Raw genomic sequence first — 20,363 nt, 5'->3', positions numbered from 1 at the left:
GACTCACACTCCATTTCAATAGGTGGCGGTAATGCTTCCAAAAGTTGTTTGCCAACCGCCAACAAAATAGAAGAAGAAGAAGAAGGGCGAGGTGAGACCATAGACATCATATATGATCTCCATGGTAAGAAAAGAGCTGCTGGAGCCACCGGAGCTTTTACTTACTCACTGGCTCATTAACGTCCTTGTGATAAGTGGTAAGCCCTCAAAGCAAACTAATGTAATATTTTTATCACTTAAGTAGTTGATCAATGGCTCCATAGATGAGTCTCACATACATAGTCAACAAGTAATTCATCTAATCTGCAGAAAAAACGTTTATTTGTTTTTTGGACAACATTAAAAAGTAATACAGTTGTTTATTATTTGATGTCACAGATCAGAGCAACCCCACGTAAGATCCAGTGGTCTGGTGACTGGACAGTAGGTAGCACCACTGCTGTGATGTAATTGAGGTCTGTGCGCCTTGGTTTCTTGTAGATGGGGCAGGCGTACAGCTTCGGATCCACAGGAGCATTGGATTTGATGGCAAACATGTGGATGACAGGCATGGGTGTGAAGAGTACTTTGGGTGAGGACTCGATGAGAGTGATGTTCTTTCTGTTCCAACCAGCCCCTTCCAGGAACAAACCATAGACATAAACCCCTTCCTGTAGAGGAAAGGCATTCAATAACAAAATAGCACACGGTTAAATTCCTTTCACATTTCCAGTGAGCAGAAAACACCCACTCACCGTTGGCGAGGCTGTGATCTCCTCCATTGACTTCTTCAGGACCTTGTTGTTCAGTGTGACTGTGTCCAGAGCCCAGCCTTTGTTCGCCCTGGTTACTTCTTGTCTCATGGCTGTTAAAAAACCTGCAAACATTCAAGTAAACATTAGGTCTAATAACGTGTAACTTTAGCTGCTGGAAGTCTTTAAGACGTGTCAGCTCCATCATGCTCAAAACTTCAAGGTCTTAACCAGTAATGCAGCCAACTCAGTGTTTGACATTGTAAAAGGCCTCATTCCATCAAAACCACAAACTCACCCTGAGGGTTAAAGAAACCCGTCATCCAAAACGCTTTGGGCCTTCCTTGAAACACCCAACTGTAGAACTGTTTGTTTCTCTGGATAAGCTCGGTGTACCAAAAGCCCAGAGTGGAAGACTCCCAGGAGATCTTCCTCCACAGGCTGGGCACACGAGCGTCAAAAATATTGTCCAGAGCATCACGAAGGTTCTAGGAACAAAGTACATACCAGGAGTTCGAAAGCATTTTAAAGCCTCCTGAAAATCTAATCTAACTCTAACAGACAATCGTTGATGAAAAAACTGAGTAACAAACATACAGAGAAGTGCGTATCTTAAGAAGCAAATATGAAGCGATGTGCTGAGGAATCAGAAATCTTACATCACTCATTATTATTGTGCCATCAATGGCCAGCTTCAGGTCAGTCAGACTCGAGCGCACCACAGAGATGATCCTTTGCATTCGATCCACTTCCTGACGTAGGAAGATGTTCATTGGGTTAAGAGCTCCCATTGTCAACAGTCTGGCTCTGACCTGAACCCATCAAAGTTACAGAGTTTAGATTAAGAGAACGTGTACATTGGCCTGTAAAAAGCCTAATGATCCTACCAACTGACCTCATGTGGAATGTAATTAGCGGGCAGTTTGTCCAACATGTCCTCTGCCATTTTGTGGACGATGGACTCCCGAGTCTCTCCAGATCCCCCTCCACTTTCCTTGGGCTGAATATTTGTGATTGTGTCTAACACCTCAGCAGATGTGTTTGTCTGGTATCTGGTCAACATTCATTATAGAAGAGAAATGCAATAACCTCAAGAAAACCTAAGTATAGTAAATACAACAAGACCGCTTTTAAAGCTGCAGTCGGCAGGTTTTCAAAATTCCGAGTCTAAAGTCGGAAAATTCAAACTGATACACTCTCAGGTCCCTCCCCCAACCTCTAACAAGCTCCGAATCGCCCCCCAAACCCCTCCCCCTCTGTGGACGAGGTTGTGCACGTGAGTTCACACCAGTGTGAGCGCACACAAGCTGGGGCAGACTCACGCTCAGCAGCGTGTGCACAAGCTGTGATGGACAGGTAGGATTCCTCCGCCCTAACTTGATTGGTTAAAAACAGCCGGGAGCGCTCGGTTTTTGCAAGCATGATTACAGGCTTCAGAGGGAGCTACAGATTTCGTTATTTTTCCTAAACAGCCTATTTAATATTCTCCTTCCAGAATCCCATGACAGTTCAAGCTAATATGACTAAAAAAAAGTTGCCGGCCGCAGCTTTAATGCCTCATCATGACGACACTCTCCTTACGTGATATCAGCATTAGCGTGCAGCCCCAGTGCTTGGGGTGAATCCTCAGTGGGTAAACTCTGAATGTTATCCATGTACTCTTCTATTGTCTTACACACCGCAATTTTGTAGCCCGTGTAAAAGCAAAATGTTGGGTCAAACATCTTCTTACTGAACCACACCTGTAATTAAGAACATTGAGCTTCACGTGTCGTATCAAATGTAATACAATGCAACATAAAACACCGGGAGTTGTAACACACGAATCAACAAAAAAACTGGGATTATTACACGAGCAAAACACTTCAACAGGCGTTTGTCATAGTCATCTGTGACCCTTCCTCCATATTGCACCTCAGCGAGCATGTATCGCAAGGTTATCCATGACACATCCTGTGGGGGGGGACACAAAGTAGTGAGTGAGGGAGGGAGGATGACATACAAATATTAAACCAGGGCTGCAAAACGCTCACCTTCTTGGGGCCGCAATCATCCAAGTGTCTTTCAACAAATTCAACACTTGCAGAGAAATCGGCCGAATTGAACTCGTAAGGTATGTTCCAACCTAAGGGTCCAAATTTACGTCGTTCCTTACAAAGCCAAAAAAAAAGAAAAGGTTACCATGTAAAATCAGAAAATCCCTGTGTTATTATGACGAACAGCCTTCCTTCTACTGGAGGAAAAAAGTCACAGACACGAGTTGATTTGTGCTACACTGGAAAATACAAACCACTCAAACTTCAAAAGGCTATAAAATAAACTAAAGCCAACACATTCTCAATATGGTAATGAGGTGGAAAATTTGCCTAATGCATTATTAAAATGGCACAAATGATTTCATTATCAATTATGAAATTAATAAGAAAAAAAAGGCTACCAAATTAAGTAGTGCCATTGTCAAGGTTACGGTACTTCTAAATATGGTTAGTTCACTCTGTTTCTCATATAACCTGTGCCAGGAGCAAAGCATGTATTCTTTTTTAATATTTCCTTTAAATAAAGTTCCACTATGACACGCGTGAACTTAGAATGCGCAGTACCTGCACAGCAGTGTGTAAAAAGGCCACACCGTACAGCAAAGGCTTCCACATGGGCAGGTTGCTGACTTCCAACTGGTTCTGTGAAATTCCTGCAAATGTTCGTTTCAAACCAGCACGTATTCCCTGGGGGGGGTCGTTGGTGAACTTGATGGAAGACTTAAAAGGTAAAGAGTGAGAGACAGTCTGTGCGTGTACAAAAACTTTTAACACCTTCCTTTTTATGACGATGTTGTCAAGTCTCACCTGTAGGAGTGTGATGGAGAACAGATCGTGTGGCTCTGTGGTGATCCACACCCTGAACGTGTCATGCATGCTCTCTGTAACTGTGATAGTTTCTAGCAGCTCATCCATAAACTGCAACCCCAGGTGACAGTTCTGCAGAAGGACCCAACCTCCCTGTACACATCCAGACACAAAAGCCACGAATCAGGTAAAACAGTCAGCCATTGCTGTTCTAAGCCCTGGCTGCAATGCTATTTATAAACTCTGATTTCCATTACAAATCCCACTCAGACATGGTCAATTCTGTGTGTATGGCCATTTGCAAACCACAACTGGCAATATTAACACTATCTAAAACATCAGATGAAAAATGACATCATTAGCTTTTCGATGCTATATCGATTTTACGTCTAAATGTTCCCCTTGCTCAGTATTCATTTATTTATCTTTTTAATGGCGGTCAAACTGTTAGCTGGTCTCAGAGTTCACAGGTTCCCTCCAGACCCTGAATTGAGGGGTTCTTGGTCAAAGAACTGGTACCAATCCTGGAACTGCCTCAGTTGGAAAGGCTTAACTCATGCATTATACTTCTTCAGTAACTTCTAAAAGCACCTCTGTCATTGATGTCTTGACCAGCTTCCTTGCATGCACCTCTTGTCCTTGTCCCATAGATATTGCTCTGCATTCTGTAAACCGAAACAGTGGGAGTATTTACATAGACATGAACATATAGAGTGCATTTAAATAGTGCTTTCCCCCCTGGTCTAATCCACCACTCAGGACTTTGCAGTACAAGCCACAGGCCTTTAACTATACTGTACATACAAAACATAATTATCTTTCTAACACAACATAACACACACACTTACACAAGGATGAAACATTACGGGGAATTAAGGGCCACGGATCAAACCACAGACCTTTCAATTAGTGGAATTTTAACAGCCACAATCAAATGAATTTATGCTCAGGAAAACAAATACATGAGCTGGATTGCCCAGTGAACACCCAAGGTGCCACTGCAAAGAGCACACAGCAACCAACATCCAGGATACAGTTGGTTACCACGGTCACAGGGACATCAATCACAAAATTTGGGTTTCATACCATTCTAACTGAATCAAAAGTAGATAGCGTCGCAAGTTGGGAACTGGTCTGAATGTAAACACAATCAGACGTCAGGAGATTTTGGCATTACATCTTCAGCAGAAAATAAAAAAGTTCAGTAAAATAAAATAAAAAATGGGGCAGGACAGGGCAAACTCACCGAGATTAAGTTTCTTGGCAAGTGCTTCGATTTGTTCGGTGGGATCTGAGCCCATAGAAAGGAAGCAAATGAGGGGGGTGCGAGGATCACTTTCCTGCCAGGTGCTGTGAAGGTTCAAGAGGACAGGCTCAACGAATCTCATGCCCAAAGAGTCTCCCACATACTTTCTGGCCTGAGACAAGGTGCGATCAGGGCACCAAGACCTGTGAGAAAAAAAGCTTGTGAGGTGATTGCATTTTATAATATGGTGTATTCAAACATGTAATCAACATTCAAGTAGGAGGACCCAACCTTATCAGCAAAAGCTTATGGAAAACATCAAGAGAGTTGTATCCATCTGGAGTGACGCCTTCCTCTGGGGCATCAAGATTGAGCCATGCTTTCCAGTTTTTCCCATTTTGGGACACCTACAAACCATGTCAATACCAAAACTGATGCCACTACAAGCAGATGAAGAATTCAGATGTCCAGATCATTCGTGGATCTATGGCTTACCTGGTTTATAATGTTAGTGAACTGTGGCAGCTTGCTGAGTTCTACCAAGTTCAGCCACACCATATCCAGGATCCAGCTGAATGGCTTTGATGGACAGGTCTTCAGGTCAAGAGCTGCGCCACCTATTGTTTCATCAATTATGTTCAGAGATGTCAAGTCCAAAAGGCAATTCAACTTTTCCTGGGAATGATGCACACCTTACCTTTAATAAGAATCTGAAATTTGTTGTGTTGTATTCTGTTATTCTGTAAGTCAATCTTGAGGGCCAGCAGGAGTGTGAAGATGAACTTGTGGTTTTCATAAAGGCTTCTGACTGTGTATCGGAAAACCTCAAACGTCAGATATTCAATAATATTTGCAATCCGCTTCTGAGTTTTGGAGGCCTTCTCAGACCTGCAAAAGCGCATTAATTAAAAACAAAAAATCAGCATAAAAAAACGAGGGAGACAAAGACACAGAGAACAAAGCATATTTGAAGAATACGACCACACCACAGCGTGGTTAAAGAAACATCTTTGTCAACCTATTGTTCTTTCCAGACAAATTTGTTGGTCATTAGAGGAAGTAATGGTTGGAATAGTTTCCGAGCTTTAATCTCAAACATCTTATGATAAGACTGTGCAGACATACTTCTTAAATCACGATAAAGCCATACCTTGCGAGTGACAGATCAAAGATTTTGAGGAACTGACCCAAGGAGGTCTGGTACATGATATTGACCATGCTCATCTCCGTGATGAGGAAGTACAATGTGCTTCCTCGAGAGGCAACTGGATGGTATTCTTCTTGAGCGACATTGATCTTTACTTCTGCTTCAGCTGCAACACTGAGCTTTGCACTAACTTCCGCAGCAGTTTGCTTAGTCGTGGTCAGAATGCCAATCATGGAGTCATCATCAACCAAAGAACCTTTAACCAGACAAACAGACACACTTTCACTTTAGGAAAAAGAACAGGTATGACTGGAGAAACTGGCATTAGTCTACAACAGTAACTATAGGACCTTTAGTGCTGCTGAGTTTGTACAGCAAATTGTCTTCCAACTCCTGCATCTTTCTTTTATTAGCAGTTACATCCTCAATTAGTTTCAATCTTTCTGCTTCTAGCTCCTGTTGAGATGAGTGGAAAAAAACCAAGAGCCAGTCAATATCATATTCTTACACTGGAAAAACAGTTATCTAAAACAATCACAGATAAAGTTATATTTTTAAACCAAATGGGGAAAGCAAGCTGCGTTTCTGGAACAAATGGCACACTCACGTATTTTTCTTTGAGGATGACTCGGCCGAGCAGCTGGTTCTCCAGGCCCTTCATGTTTACAGTGAAATCAATAATGGATGTTTTTGCGCTGACCTCTGGAGTGTATGCTGGATTAGGCAGTTTGGTAGTTATATAGAGCTGGAACCCATCCATTACGTTTACCTCTTTGTCTCCTACTTTGACCTATAAAAAAACATTGAAGACAATTTTAAGAGTGTACACATTTTAAAGTTGTATTGGTAAATTTGAATGGACATGAAGGTTAAAAATACCTTGAAACTGGTCCCAGATTTGATAAAGTTTTTCTCGAGCACGTTGTCCAGGGCAGGGTCGAGCTCCTCAAATATATCCTCAATGAGCATTGGGCGTCCCATGGAAATACAATCTTCCAAATGTGTGCGAAAGAATTTGTGGTTGAGGGACGTGACCTGAACATGAAATCAGTTTACTTCTACGACATGCTTTACTTAAGCGTGTAATTAGGGTAAAAATGACACAAGTGAAAATCATTTGGCTATATACTTGAAGTTCGTTGGCCTCTTCCTTTTTCTTAATCCAAGCTTTTCCCTGAGTCTGTGGATCGATGAGGAGGGGATATCTTGTTGCTTTTGTGACGATGATGCCATTCTGAACTGACAAGTCATCTCCCGGGAGTCCCTGAAGGTTCCACTCACTTATCTTAAATATTAAAAATGATAGTCAATGGTTCAAATGATTTTTTTTTACTTTTCACAGGACTAGTATCAAATAAAAATAGGCTGGCATTGTTCTCACATTGGGAGCATCCACCAGGGCAGAAATGATGTTGAGATTTTCTGTAAAAGGGATTTTGTGCTTCCGGAGCTCCGCCTCCCAGATGTCCTTCAACAACATATCACGGAAACTCTGGTTGAATGGACCGCAGTACGACAAGAAGCCGGTGAGCTGGAGTACGTCACCCACAAGTCTGAAAACAAAGGTAGAAGCAGCTGGACTCATATAAAAGCCATTATCAAAACCTTTTAAATCTGTCCTTGAAGAACCAATCCTTAATTCTAGTAATGAACCTCTTTAAAGACTAACCCCCCTTGGAATATAACATTTTGATATTCAATTGCATTTCCTTTGTAACCTGCCTGTTTATTTGTGACTTAAATTCTTTGCGTTGCTCGATCCAGCGAGCTTTCTCTCCACTAAGTCCGTCAATAAGTGCAGATGCAGCCTGCATTTTATTCCTACACATCTCAGCATCATCCACCAATTCCTGAAAGACAAGACGCCTGTGTCAGCTACAATCTCTAGATTTAAGTCAACGCAGTCGTGACATTTTTCAAAAGGGTGCGTCACACCTGTTTCTCTTTCATTGCAGCGTCGCATTTGGCCTTGACTTTGTCAAACTCTGCTTGCTTTTCAGCCAGCTGAGTCTCTGCCGCGCACAGCTCGTTATTAGCCACAGTTAGACGGTTCTCTTGAATGGCAAGGTTGGCCTGGAAACAAACAATGCAGTTATACTGTAGCATAAAAAGGCTTTGGGCTAAAAATGAGGTTTAATCACCTATTTACCTAAAATGGATTCAAACAGGCTGAGAATAGAGAGTTTTAAATGGCATTATTGGAGAAGAATAGCCGCCTACGACAAATCTAAAATGAAAAAGAAAAAAAAAAAAAACAGTCGCCAACATGATGAACTTTAACTTTACCTTGAGTGGCAACACTTCTTTGTTGATGGCAAAGAATGAGGCCATAGCACGAGTCCATGCGAGCAGACCAGCTACACTACCACACACTTTCTTGGCATTTTCCATGGTGTAATCCTCCATGTCAAAGTAAGGCTGCAGTAGTTCCACAGTTTCCTCGTTAATGCTGTCCTTTGGGAACTGCTGGAGGCTTGTCAAGAAACCAGAGCCACTCATAAGCTGAAAAGGACAAAACAAATGAATTCATGCAAATGCCATTTGTGAGGAAGAACACGCCGCTCAGTTTTGCACTCAGAGCAGAATTATCCAGCTGCCATCTTTTCATCCCCATCCAACTTCAACTTTAAATCGTGCTGCATTCGCTTTAACCCAAAAGCCAGATGTCAAGACTAATTTGTTCTTGCTTTTTGTTTAGTTAAGTTTACTTAAGAAATCAATTTGATAATAATCCAACTTCTTACAGGCCTTCTTTCATTTCATGAGCTTTCAGGCTACCTACTGTACCTTCTCACATATTAATGCACTTTAAGGGTTTTTAGGTGTGAATTGTGTCCAAATTTACATTTGCATGGAAGCATCAAAGCTGTAGAACAAATCTCAAAAAAGGCACACCCTGCAGAAGAGAGGAGCAGAGTTGAGTCCGCTGGCTCACTCCACCTCCTAAAACTAATACTGAAAAAAAGGCCTGCAAATGTGGGCTTGAAAAGAGCTGCTGTGTTATATCTCTGTAGTATTTCAACCAAACATGACACATTTAAGACCTCAGGGCACAATGTGTCTCCTTTAATATATGAGTGGAATTCATATATTTATCATTTGCAACAACTGAATTTTTAGAAAAAGGAAATTTGTTACCTTCAGTGCTTCTGACCATGATGGTTGAAGACAGCTTCGTTCTGGATCACATGTAACAGGGTCTAACTTTTTGTTAAATAAAATCAGACAGCAGTCCATGATCCTCATGACCAGGTGTGGAGGCTTGGCCAATTTTCTCACTGTGGCAATGTCAGCTGGCTTGATGGTCTGTGGAGTTTTTAAGTATATCATGTAACATATCGTAGAATGCACGGTGTAAATATCTTCAAATAAGTCAGAGATATCTCACATTCAGTGCAGCTGTAGCTTCTTCTAAAGCTGGCCTGGCAGCCTCCAGCTTTTCCTCAGCTATAGCTTTCTCATACTCTATTCCATCCACAATTTTCTGGGCTCTGTCCTTCACAACTTGGACCTCATTCTTCACAATGGTTGCAGCTTTAGCACTGACTGTCACCTCTGCCAGCACCTTGGTGAATGCAAAAATAAACATCTCATGCCTTCAAATGCATCATACGCGTGCGTCCATGGTGTTGACCTTTCAAACAGCTTTTCAGAAATGACAAAACCTCTGTCAGCTATTCACATCAAACCAGAAGCTAATTTCCACAATGAACCTATGAATAAACTGATTCTGCTACCTCACTATGTACAGAACTCAAATTGTTCTTAATTTTATGGTTTTACATTACTGTGGAAGTACTGATTGGAGGAAAGTTGCTCATAAACATCCATCCATCATCAATCTTATCTGCAGGTCACAGGAGCTTGGACGTATCTGATTTACCTTGTCAGCTTTGGCAGATGCAATAGCGAGCTCTTTTTCCTTTACTTCAAGATCTTTTGATAATTGAGCCACCGACTTACTGGCCTCCATCAGTTTGTCCAACCCTGGAAATCAGTAACATCTGGTGTAATCTTTTACAGGAGTAGACCATACAAAATCCTCCATAAAGTACACAATCTTTATAAAGACACAACTGCCTTCCTGTTCAAATTCCTTACCAACATTCATGCGCTCTGCCAAAGTGTTGATATAGTTGTGCTTTTCGGCATAAAATGTTTTGTAACCATTTATAAAAGAAAGGTAAGATTTAGGGGTGACGTGAGCTCGTCTTCGAAACCTGAGAGATGAACAACATACAGCGTTAGGACTGTGTTTGATAGCGTATGTTTCTGAACAAATTGGATTTGTGTAAATGTGATACCTTTCAAAGTAACTTTCACATGTTTCAGATACTTTGTGATGATAAGTTCCCATGGTGGTCATCAATGAAGTCTTCACATCAGCTGGACAAACCATGTGAAACTTAGATAAGAAATAGGTGGACACAGCAACCAGAGCCTCATTGGGCCAAGGGGTGAACCAGTCCATTGTGCAGCCGGAAATCAAGCCCGGAAACTTCAGACATCTGGAGCGAAACTTCTGCCCCACCTTTAAACAAGAGTAGAGTAAAACTCCAATGAAAAGGTTCATTTATGGAGGTAGTTATGGGTGTAAGTGTATATATAATGTCACTGTTGAGCATCTAAACATGCTGTGAATAAAAAGAGATTTGGAATAAAAGTAGCAAAAGTTTGGGCGGTTGCTTTTGGGTATAAACAGAAAATATACAAAGTTTCAACTTACCGGTGAGAAGCACAGAACAACGTGTAAATTCTTCCTAAACCGAGATATAAAGTAGTCATAAAGATTGTCAAAAGTTGGTGGAATTCGAGGAAACTCCTTTTTCATAACTGGGATCAGGTTCTGGGTGATCTCTTGCATCTCATCTTTTGCAAAAAGATTGGAGACCTGAAACGATTACAACATGGTCAGGACCAGCGAAGCTTTTCCTTTGAGACGTTACATTCTGCCCCACCTCTTTGTTTCAGTCATACAGGACCAATTCCAGTCCGTTTCAATTAGACTGAAGATTCCAGTGTTCAGTTACACAATCAGCAGATATTCAGATACGCCTTTATACCTTTATGAGATCTCACCTCTCCAGAAGAGAGAATATTGTTGAGGTACTCGAGGAAAGCCTCATCCTTGATTTCGTTGTCTGTAAAGACGAAGGTGATGCCTTTGCCCTCAGCCCCCGCTGTGTTATACAACAGTTTCAGGTCATCCATGAAATTACTCATGTTGTATGTTCTAAGTAAGGAAAAATAAACACCACATAATTGGAAAGAAGGCCCAGCATTTCACTTTCAGTGCAAATGCAACTACAAACAGCTCGTGGCTTCATAGGACACTCATTCTTGTATTTTAAAGGTAGGGTAGGAGATCCTGGATTTTGGGTCCAGCGAAGCTGCATTTTGAAAATACACAGGTAAAAAGTCCCAACCCTTTTCTTCACTTTCCCCCCGAAGGCACGCCTCTAGAGTACATGAACGCGCACGAGCAAGAAGGTGCACGAGCGCTGTTCTGACAGCAAGCATCGATTGTTGCCGTATTTAGTATTTAGTATTTAGTTTATGCTAACTATACGTTTAATAATGCTAGGTGCTAGCCAAGCTGGCTCTAGTTTAGCTTCCTGCCAAGCTTCTAGACGTATAATTCGTTCACGGAGCAGGGTACGCGCACAGGGGGGGGGGGGGGGGGGGAAGCAGATTGCAGGTGATAGACGGCATCAGAATCCAATCATTGTGAACGGTCCGTTCACAATGATTGCATACTGTTTTTCCTAGATTGTACGTTCTAGAGGCCACTAAAAAATTTCATATTTGTGTCAAAACTTTTAATTAATTGGTTGCAATGGGGGTGTGAAGAGTATTTCAAGCAATATGTAAAAAAATGTTCCAGAAAAAGATCCCCTACCCCGCCTTTAATAGGTACGTTTATCGAATTGAACTTTTTATTTGTTTCCTACTTTTAAGGATAAAATTAATTGCAGTTAATTAGAGCTGATCTTAGTACTGTATTCATGTGCTTGACCAATCACCCGAGACCCTGGAAGAACGTCTATAGTAGGAGCTCACAGTTTATAGAACTCCTTCTGTGGCGTCTTTAATTTCTACTTTGGAGCGGGAGCTTTCCCAGCATAACGGAGACATGAAGGTGACGTGATAGGTCCAGATGAGGTAAGTGTACAGTGACTGGTTGAAGGTATGAACACACCACTGGAACCACTACTATCAAAGGGAAGTAAAAAAAACTAAAACAAACAAACCTATTTAAAACATTGCCTATAAGCAATATATAATAAGAAATTATTGTATTATTATTATTTTTTTGAAACAGAGGAATGGACTTAAAGTGACACCTAGGGCCGACTGAGACAGGTTTGCAGGTTATATCACTTGAATGCAAGCAGAAAAAAAGCCCCTGATGGTTCATTGTCCTTTGGGGAGCGCCTCTAACCCTCAGAGAGCCCCAAGAACAGTTTGATCAGTGTGATTAAAGTCCCTACAAACAGAGCTCTCACAACTATGACTCATCTCACTTGGTTAATGTGATCTGGAAGATGCTGTATCCAGCTATGTATGAGGCCAGGCGCGTCAGACTCTGTTTTCCTGATCCTCCCACTCCCACAAGCAGGGCATTTCCATTGTCAGTGCGAATGATTCGTGAGACCTAAAGAGGAGCAAATCTAAAAAGAATCAGTATTATATCTAGCCTAGTCTACAAGAAATGCATCAGCTATACTCGCTTCAGGTGTCACCTTGACAAGATGAGTCATTGCGTCTTTGAAGAAAACCAGATCCAGGGTGGAGCCCCTTACTACCTCATTGTGCTGAGCTTGATACATCACAAGCTTATCTGACAAGAACTGAAAATCTGGCACCTGAAACAAGTTGTTCATACAGATTATGGTGACAGTTTCCTCCATCAACTTACTACCATGAAACTATCAAGCGCTGATGTACGAATTCAGATTTCACACCAGTTCATAGATCTTAGGGGCATCAAAACAGGCATCATCGTCTTCCTCTCCAGTTGGCTCAGGTGCATCTCGGAGGAAGTCCACAAAATACGGCTCAGAATGAAGCTCTTGAACGAGGTTTGGGTCAACGTGCTCTTGGATGACACGACATACAGCCTTCTCAAACCAATCTCTGTCCTCAGAGCAAATAAACCTGCAACAAAGCAAAGTCTTAGAGTAATGCTTTCTTCCAACTTTTTGTTTTTTAACTTAAAAAAGGATTTTACCTGTCTGCTATCACCCTTGTACATTCACACTTGAAAAGAGCCAATAGGGTGGAGATGTCACCACACTCCTCTGCCTTAACGTTTAACATTCCCTGCCAGATCCTGGACAAGTCCCTCAAATTGAAAATGTAGTGGAACTTTGATGGTGTTGGAAGCATTTTGACCTTCAATGTGGTGTCATAAAACAAGTTAACAAACTTATCAATACCATATACCTATAATCAATTCCTATTATAAACTTCTCATCATATTCCAGGTAAGTACCTTTGTCCACTGCCAAACGATCCTCCCAGCAGACACTAGACATTTAACCATTGCTGATATGCTTGGCTGGAATGCCCTGCATTCATGGAAATATCCAGAGCCAATCACACCTGCACAAAAAGAACATGAAGAAACCGTTAACTGTAAAATGAAAACTACAGTAATGGAAGCAGAACAAATGGGATTATTTTAGACCAACCTACCAAAGATCTTATCAATGGAGGTGTTGGCTGGCAGAGTGCAGTTGAAGACTGTAAAGTGTCTCTTCAGTCTTTGTGGGATGTCATTTCTACCCCCACCAGGGTGGATCATGGCAGCCAGAATCTGTGCATCCTCAATCGTGGTGAAATCTCCTGGTTTATCCAGATTGTACATGCCAGTCATTTCCATCATCTGGCGGACTATCTCATTTGTGATCTGGTTGGATAGCCACATAAAGTAACTCATCAGATTAAAGCGACAGATAGACAGACAGATGTTCATTAAAAAAAAAAAAGAAAGCAACACCTGATCTCCCCATTCGTTGACAATAGGCATATTTATGTCATCGATGAAGATGGTCATCCTGCGTCCTCCTGGGGGTCCATAGGTGCTGCCAATCCTTTTCTCAATGTAACTTTCCACTGATCGCTGTGTACGAAGAAAGTTTTTGCAAACATGAACCAATGTAGGACTGTAAAAATTCAAGCACAAAAAGCATTTTAAAATATCTTTTACCTGATACATCAAGGGCTCTGTGGCAGATGAGAAGTTCAGTGATTTGAACAGATCCGTCTCAGGATCGTATTTCTTTGCATAGCCTTTGATCATCACTGTCTTCGCTGTCCCTTGTTCACCAATAAGCAGTACGGCCTGTACATATAAAACATTTAGAGTTTAGACAAAAAGTAACATATTTTTAAGTATAAACATTATCTAAATATTCTTTTAAAAACCACAAGATCACCTTGTGTTGTTTGGCAATAGTCTCCAGCAAGAAAGAGGTTCTTGTGTTATCCACATTTGGAACAAGAATGGAGGTGTAGTCAGGCACATGGTCAGTTGGATAGACATATTCCTCCACAAGATTGTTCCAGTGACACCATTCACCTAAAACAAAAGTCGCCATTCTTTTTAGTCACATATAAACCCATTCTCATCCCATCGTTGTCAAAGCTGGCGATGTGCTGAACGTATGCACAATGGGTCCTTTCATGTCTGTGCTGTGGCGCACCACTCGAGGCAGTATCAGACATCTAAAGCAAATATTTCTAATACATCTTATTTCACAACAATTAACAACGTATAACTGATACTAAAGATTACTCTCAGGTGGGTATATGCAGTGCGAAGGGGTCTTAACAAAATCTCCGAATCTGATGCCTCTGGAATGAGACCAGATTCTGTAAACCCTGTTGAGGGTAGCAGGAGGCTGAAGCCTTTAACAGCTGCTATTGGTTAAGAAGGCAGGGACGCTAGAGCGTCCAACACAAGACTAATACAGAGACGGACAATCAGACACTCGCAACTACAGTGTAAGCCATGCAGATACAGGGAGGGCACACAAACCCCGCAATAATACCCTTTTTGCTGTGAAGTGCTAACTTAACCACCATGCCACCACATTCAAATGCTTGTTCACTTTAAACTATACAAAAAAAAACATCAAATTGATGCTCTTTTACGTGTCAAATAACTGTACCGTTTGTGTTGACCATGTACTCAAATATAGTCTCTCCCGGCTTGGTTTGAGGCACATCAATTTCGCTTTCATGACCTCTCATGAAGACCTCCAGCTTGTCTCTGTCCTCTAATTCTAAAAGAGCTCCCAGACTCCACATCAGGCAAAAGACAAAGAGGCGCTCAAGGTGCTTGCTTCCAGCAAAGCCCTCTGTCTCCTTGGTTGGGAGGAGGCCCTCCAGCAGATTGACGGACTGAAGAAGGAACATAGTCAAACAATTCAGGCTTCGAGGCATCATCTGATTCTGTTTTTATTCTCAGTCTTTTTTTTTTTTTAAATACACACCTGTATTATGTAGTTACACTCCAAAAGCTCCATTTTGGGTTTAAGGTTTTGCCTCATATACATGTAAACATCCTCAAATGTCTTTTCATATAAACCGATGATGCTCTCTGCCTCTCTAGCAGGGCGCTTCTTGGCCCATCCCTGCAATACAAAAGCCAAGTTCTATCTAAGCACTGCTTACAAAGCATTGTTCTTTTTCAGGAAAAAAAAAGTCTTCAACACTTAGATATCACAAAAGTACCTGGAGGATGGGTAGCCAGCTGAGAGCTGAGGAGCTTATAAAAACCATTCCCACACGGGACACAGTAGCAGGGGAGGCATTATCCATGTTGTGCACCTCAAACACCAACTTGCAGGATGGTGACATGACGATGCGGTCACCATTAGCCAGGGTCAGTGTTTTGTTATCATCCAGGACTGAGTTGAGGTTCTCGATCCATATTGCATCAACGGGACCATCCAGCACAATCCAGATGACTTCCCCTGAAGAGTAAACCCGTCGAAGCAATTAAATGTTTGAGTTCTCCGGCAGCCTCTGGCACTTTGTCAGTCACTAATGAGCCGCTGTCCCACTACTGGATCAAAAGTGGGCGAGCCAGTGTGTGCCAAGGACAACAGCATCTCCACTGTCATTCCCAGAACTTAAAAGGGGCCTGTTTTGGGGTCCCGTAGGAACAGGAGCCTGGGATTTGCCCCAGCTGCTACCCTCGGACCAGACAAGGCTAAGTGTAGTTCCGTATGCGGTGGTGTCAATCTGAAAGGTGGGATTACATGTCAGGGACGAGGTGCTTACGACCAAGGCACCATTTTGTTTTGTTGTGTTTTGGTTACAACGCACTGTGCAGTAAACCATACTGGCTGTCTCATGTGACGTCTCATATTTTAGCTCTAAATATGCATGAACTGGCATCTATAGCTTAAGAAAAGTGCTCAGCTTCTGAGCTGACATTTTCATTGTCTTGTTGAAGCTGGGCAGTAATATCGTGCAGATGCAGTATTTAGCATCACATTAAAATTGCAACAACCTTTATATTGTGTTATACTGAATGTAATATGATAAAAATGTCTAAAGTACAATACTATGTATTGCTTAGATATTATTTAATACAATACCGTTTTCATTTGGACAGTTTTATATTTTTTCTTAGGATCTCATCTGTATTAATCACAAGCACTTTCTTAGCTTAGATGTTGACAAAATGTTGGAATTACCCTTCTTAGCTTTGAGTGACCTCCGCCACAGTGTGGAAAAGATTCCATCAGTCCAATCATTAGTTGCTGCATCCAGACGACCAAACATCTGCGGAGCAGTGATTGCTTTGGGGTTCATGCGCATCTCTCTGTGTGGGGTTCCACATTCACTCAGTGATCTCATAAGAACGTTGATAACCGAGGTCTTCCCGGCCCCACTTGGGCCTAAAGTCATCAGCCCATGGCGCACTCGAGAAGACTCATAAAGCTGACCCAGACAGCAACAGTGATATACCAGTAAGAAAAGTACTTTCCAAAAGCTAACTTTATAATAATTATGCTAAACAACAATTTTAAGGCACCTGAACAAGCTTGAGGTTCCACGGTGGGTGGTTAACGAGACCGGCAAGCTCAACTTGATTAGCAACAGCAGCTTGAAGTTCAGTATATGTGCTGTTGTCCTGCTGGATACCAGGGAACAGGTCATTGATAAGACTAAGGAAGAGGGGCTCATCCTCATCCACCTGAAACACACAGATGGATTTTTTTATTCACAGCACTGTATCCAGTGTACAGAGTATACTTTCACACCCACAATTCAATACAATTCAATATATCACAGCTGTTGGTAAGAACTAAGTTTGTGTGATACCAGTTTGGACAGATTCATGTCACGAAGCACTCTCATGACAGTGCTGGACTCAGTGTCATCAGGTCGAGCTCTTTTACACGCCCCAAGTGTTCTCAACACAGACAGGATGTTCCTTAGTCCAAAGTCATAGTGGACCTGTCAAATAGCAGAGGTTATATGTCAGTAGTTCAATAACCAAACAAAATAGGACTTATGAAATGCTAACAAGATTCTCACCTGTTTTGTGAGTTGCTCCTCACAAAGTTTGTAAAGAACAAAGAATTTCTGTGCTAAGTTAACATTCTCATTGAATCCACAACTGGCTAGTTTGACTCTCATTATAATCTGTCGGAGACAAAAGTGTAGAGGGATGTGTTAGGACCACAGCAAAAAGAAAAACGTTTCTCTCCACAGAAAGAAGCCTTGACCCACCTGCCTGTCTGGCACCATCATGGACACTGTCCTGAACTGCACTTTTAGATTTTCAGGAAGTTCCTGACGGCCTGCATATCCTGGATTCTAGATACAGAGGCATGACATATCTTTGTATATACTGTATATCTAATGTTTTCCATCTAGTTTCAAGGAGTTTCTTTTAATAGGACTGTGTGTTTCCATGTCTTACCATGGTGATAAACACGCCGAACTCTGGATTCAAGTTCACGCAGTCTCCGTCCGTAAAAATGAAAGTGCTTCTGTGTTTCTTTCGTGATGTCAGAACAATTGAGATCTGCTGAGCAGCAACGGAAAGCACTGGCAGGTCGATTCTGTTGAACTCATCGAAGCAGCCCCAGGACCCTGACTGTGCAAGGCCTGGAAAATAAAAACACAATAGGACATCACATAAATGAAACTGTACACCACTGCTCGATGACTTGTTTCATTGCCTAATGTACCTTTATATATCCTGCCGAGTCCTCTGAAGTCCATTTGGTCCGAGCAGTTGAAGACCACAACGTACTTGCCAAGGCAACGACCCATGTCTTTGGTGGTTTCAGTCTTACCGGTGCCGGCTGGCCCAGCAGGAGCTCCTCCCATACTCATGCCCAGAGCCTGGGCCAGTGTGATATAACACCTTTGTAGAAAAAAAAAACTGTTCTTGAATGCAACATAGGAATTAAAACCTACAAGCAAAGTTGACTTATTACAGCAAGTTGCTTATAAAAATCAATTTTCTCTTTTCTTGCCTGTCAGTCAGAGGGGTGATGACCAGCCGATCAGTACAGCCTAAGAACTCGTTCTGATAGATGAAGTCGACATTAGTTATGGATACAATGACTTTGTCCAGATCCTCCTTGAAGTAAAATCTGCTCTGCTTCAGCCATTCAAAGTCGCTGATACATTTCACACGCTTCTTTACCTGCAAACAAAGCGGAGCTTAACTCAAGTGTTTTACAGAAAGAAAAGAACAGACATTTACTGAAGAAAAAAACCTTACCAGGTCATTAAAAATGTCACTCTGGTGCACATGAATTGTGACAAGTGTTTCATATTTGACTCTGTCGAATTTGCTCAGGTCACAGGTGGTTTGTTTAATGAGCATGCTGAGTAGGTTGTGAAACCTCTTTTTCGTAAGAGGCATGATCTCCTTCTTATCGGCAGCGATTCTTAGGGCCTCTTCAGAATCTCTTGTCCAAAGCATCTGGATTCCTAACAAGCCCACCTTAAAACAGACAAGGCAGAATAAAATGAATCTTGGGAACTCTATGAATATAGAAATCAATTATGATACCATCGTATCTCTCAAAACTACGGAAGCCCAGAGCGGACGTGGTACGTATAAACTTTTTTTTTGATGGTTTTCTCCAGATAACGAGATAATTATCTCGTTATCTGGAGAAAACGATTATTGTTTTCTGGAAATGATCGAAAACCATCAAACAAAAGTTTATACGTACCACGTCCGCTCTGGGCTTCCGTACAAAACTCCAAAGATATTCACACTTGTTATTTAAAAAACTTTTTTCCACAAAGGAGGAAAGTTGTGTCATAGATTTAGTACAAGACTGAAGCTGTGGAGAAAATCTATAACAAAAGCAAATATCACACAGTACAACCTGCTGGAGGTGCAAGCCATGGCGACCTGATAGATACTGGCTTGCATTAGAAATCAACCTGCTAAATGTATTTCCAAGCGGCCACAATGTTGTCTACTCACCTGTGCTTGATATTTGTCAAGGAAAGTGAGAAGGTCAAAGTCTTCATCGTTTATCTCTAGATCTGAAGCTCTGATGATGGAGTGTAAGGAGGCTTGCTGTTGCAGCAACAGCTCTCCAAGCCAGAGCTCCACAGCTCCCTGCGCCATGACACATTTGTCCAGCTGAAAGCAGAAATACACGTTTATCAAACTGCAATTATCAAAGATTTCTAAAAACCGAAGAATTGATACACCCAAGCAATGTTACAGATTAAACTACCAAAGATTAGAAATCTTTTTTTTTTTTTTTCCATTTACACGAACTGTAAAAGGGATTTACAGCCCCAATTTCAATATAGTCGGGACACTCTGTTGAAATTAGGTCAAAGAAAACATAAAATGTTGAAAGTGAGACATTTTACTGTTTAATGAAATATTTTGAACTTGATGGTAGCAAAATGTCTCAAATAAGTTGGGAAGGGATCTGCAATAGGCTGGAAAAGCAAGTGCTACTAAAAGGAAACAGCTGGAGGAACGTGTAGCAGCTGGATATGACTGGGTATTGGAAAAGCCCCTTAAAGTAGCAGGGAGCAGGGGCTCAGCAACCTGCAAAAAAACTATGTCAACAAATGTTGGAGCAATTTCAGAACACTGTTCCTCAAAGTAACACAATATTTCATTGTCTACTGCAGTGTTTTTCAAACCTGGTCCTCGGGGACCACTGCCCCGCATGTTTTAGAGGTTTCCTGCTCCAACACACCTGATTGAAATGATCAGCTCGTTATCAGGCAACTGCAGAGCTTGTACTGGTCTACAGTACAAAATATCATTCAAAGATTGATAGAATCTATCTATGTAGAATCTCTGTCGTCGTTGGGCCCTCAGGCAGCTCTGTATTACAAACTTTTTACAATAATTTTGTCATGGAAATCACTAC

At 41.7% G+C, this 20,363-nt stretch overlaps 1 pseudogene; it reads right to left on the bottom strand.

The window, feature by feature from the left end:
• Positions 1-362: 362 nt before the first annotated feature.
• The window catches only part of LOC142376961 (dynein axonemal heavy chain 8-like), a 38,944-nt pseudogene continuing 18,943 nt past the window's right edge, over positions 363-20,363 (bottom strand).

The sequence above is a fragment of the Odontesthes bonariensis genome, chromosome 3, assembly GCF_027942865.1.
Source record: "Odontesthes bonariensis isolate fOdoBon6 chromosome 3, fOdoBon6.hap1, whole genome shotgun sequence".
Lineage (NCBI taxonomy): Eukaryota > Metazoa > Chordata > Actinopteri > Atheriniformes > Atherinopsidae > Odontesthes > Odontesthes bonariensis.
This window is presented reverse-complemented; position numbering and strand designations above follow the sequence as displayed.